Source organism: Candoia aspera, chromosome 2, assembly GCF_035149785.1.
Source record: "Candoia aspera isolate rCanAsp1 chromosome 2, rCanAsp1.hap2, whole genome shotgun sequence".
NCBI classification, from domain to species: Eukaryota; Metazoa; Chordata; class Lepidosauria; order Squamata; family Boidae; genus Candoia; species Candoia aspera.
Genome location: NC_086154.1, coordinates 136256591 through 136260053, shown reverse-complemented (window position 1 = coordinate 136260053; position 3463 = coordinate 136256591).

Here is a 3463-nt window from a genome sequence, read left to right as displayed (position 1 = left end):
GATCTCTAGTATTTACTGCTTTACTACCTTGGGAAAAGGAACGGCGGCGGGTTTAGAAGGGTTATGTGGTGATACGTTCTGTAAAGGAAAATTTGCCCCAAGGCATACCAGTTTTGGTGCTACAAATAAAAGCCTTCCAATAGCAGTCAACTGCTCTACTAAAAACAGAAACCTTTCATGTTAGAGCTTTTGAACATACAACCCTGTTTCGCTGTTCCTCCCAGCAAGGAGCAGTAGCATCCCCCTTTGACTTAGCGCTAGTAGAGGATGACCATGGACTAACCCACAATACTGGAAGACAGGTGGCTTTTGATGTGTGTGACCTATCACCAGCCTGGCTATCAGTAGAATGGCCTGCTAATTCACACCTTGGGTCCCTACAGCCCAGCATTCTTATTCCACCAGACAGTCAGGCAGGGGCCTCCAGGAACTTGGAAGCCAAGTAGGAAGACAGTGGCTTTCACTTATTTTTGACCCTAATTACCAGACACTGGGATGTACTGCAAACACTTAATATAAATTCTAGGTAAGGGGGATTGATCCTAAAGGGAGATTATAGCTTCTAACCGGGGGGAGGGGTGTGTTGAGGTCACCTCTTACTAAAGCAAAACTCCAAGATCAGCAAAAGGAAAACTCGAGAGCAGGTTACACATGTGGTGCTCAAAATATGCTGACTACAATTCTGGGTTTCCTTCCTGAAGGAAAGTTCAACAATAGCCACACAATTGTATATTTCTTTCATCAAAATAGCAACATATAGGTTCTTAAGCTATATAGATGGAAATGAAGAAATTCTTCAATATAAGGCGCACACACACACACACACCAATCAAATAACCACCCCTGAGCATATATATGCATCAGAGTCATATGCCCTTTCAAAGGATACATATGACATACTGTCATTACTGTATACAGCAAAATGAATTACCAAGCCCAGATCTTTGATTATCAACCAAAAAATATGTAATAACATCATATGCCACTGAATTTATTACAATCCAGTTCATTTGCTGTGTGCTGCCCAGAGTCTCTGAGATTTGGACACATTAGAGGTACTGTTAAATAAACAATGAAATAAGTTAGATGGCTCAGATTTGTCAAAAAGAAGCATCCAAATCTGTTCAGTATGCATATCTCCAATTTTGAGTAACCCCAAATGAGAAGCATACAAAAATATATTTTGATGAGAAACCTCTCTAAAACAAATACTGCAAGTTACAAAACTGGTTGCTTAACATAAAGGTGGGGAAGAGACAGGAGCTCATTCAAATTAAGTATGATAAAAGTTTACTTCAACGTTTAGATAAAACGAGGAACGAAATAGAACATAATAGCAAAAAAAGATGGTTGTTACTTGTAGTAAATGCTGAAGATCTGATATTCTCACAGTATGGTGAAGATAAACAGAGTTCCCATCTGAGTTTTAATTAGACTTGAATGGCTTAGATTTCAACCCAGTTTGGTGCTGATGTGGCACTTCTGTCAAGCGCTTGTTTCTTAAAACAGTCACTCCCTCCTCCGCAAGAAATTGCAAAATGCACTAAATGTTGTTTGAATTGGCTATCCATCCCACACAGCCGGACTCCAACTTACCTTGGCAAAACCTGAACACACAAAAAGCGGTTTGTTGAAGTTACCTGGATGTTCATGTATGAGCTTCCGTATAAGCAATTTCCTTCAACTACCCACTTCATCAGCAAAAACAAATTATCCACACCCAAGGTATATTTTTTGCAAGTAAAAACGTAAACACAAAGTGGCTTTTACTCAGCTAAACTATATATTCATGAAGTACTGCTAACAGCTCTTTGGGGTTTCAGATCAAGATTCCTCAGGCCCTTTCCTAGAAGTCCTTTAAGCCTGGAAGAGTTGAACCGGGAGCTTTTTTTTTTTTTTTTTTAAGAAAGGGTGTACTCCCAAGTTCTTCTAAATAAATCTATCAATTTTGGACCTCTTAAAGGTCAAATCAGATTTTGGAATTCAAAATATATGTAGGTGGTTTTCTCTCAATTGGGTGTACCAGAGATTGGGAATGGAAGTCAGGGGGGCCATAAAAAAATCAGGCATTATAGATCTACCTGTCCTTAGCATGCAGGATGATAGGATGCAGTCTACCACTCCATTTCAGAAAGATAAAACATCTTAAATAAAAACTTATTTGTATTCTTTCTGGAGGTTATCTCTATGCCTACTTTGCACTTTAGTGACTATTTCCCAAAATAAAAGATGATGTCACAATAGAGGTCAAATGGTCAAATGGAGTGGCATAAAAATCTTGAAAGAGTCCTTTTTATGCTGCTTAAGACCACCAGTCCCTTGTTGGAGCTTTCTACTGCAGAAAAGCAGGCAAACATATTCTCAGAGGGCCAGGACTCTGTGTTAATCTAAACAACTGGTTGGGCTGCTGGCACCATATCCTCTGTGAAGTTTTTTGAAGCTGGGACCAAACTACCAAAATTGATTACTTGCTCCAGCTGCAAGTGTGCAGAGCCTTCAAACAGTGAGTATGGACTTTTGGCATCTCCCCTTACATTTGATAGAGGGATGGGAGTGCCATATTTAATACATACACTGTGTTGTATTAAAAATTATCCTGCCAACTCTGGAGTTTCTGGATTCTATACAGGTTTATTGGAAGGTCGGCCCTTCAGATAAGACCTCCTCAATCCTGGCTCATTATTCCAGGGGAAAACCCAGGAATAAAGTCATGTGTGCTTGCAAAGGGCTTCTCTCTCTCTGCATCCAAGTCAGCTGCATGTTTGGCTATATTAATCCGTTATCATGAAATAGTTTAGGCATCTGCTTGTAATATTTCTGCAGCTATTACCTATCCTCAGTGAGCTTGAGAATTTGTTCCTTGCAAGGAGTCCTATTAGATGGTCCAAACCACACGCCCTTTCATGGGGGACCTGCTGTATCTCCTGGCTCTCAGCAACCAGTAGAGGAGGGACAGGGCAAGACAATGTTTTCTCTCGACATGTCTCTTTCTTCCTCGCCTGACCTAATGGTTCGAATGCAGGACACTCAGCCACCTTCCCTGTTCTATCCTGGTCATGAAGATCTGGCAACAGGAGCAAGCGTCAGCTTTTCACCCTCTCCCAAGGCAGATCAGGCAAATCTGTATGTTGACAACAGCTTCTGCCACATCTAAAGCACTCCCTAAATGGCACCTTCCAGTCCATAAGACCCACAGTAAAGGGCAAAGCAGCCCTCAAAAACAAAGGGAGGTGAGGGGAAAAAAAAGATCTATCTAGCAGAAAGTAAAACGGGTACGTGAAAATAAATAAGGAAAAACGCTAAGCAAAGTTCAAGAATGTTCCAGAGATGCTACTGCAGAGACGGATTGGCAGGAACCCCATTAACAGATCAGGCAAGCGGCAGGACTGAACAATAACTCTTACCTTTGGAAGATTCTGAAAAACGTGTGTTTACAGGATCTCATCAATACACATCACAGAAC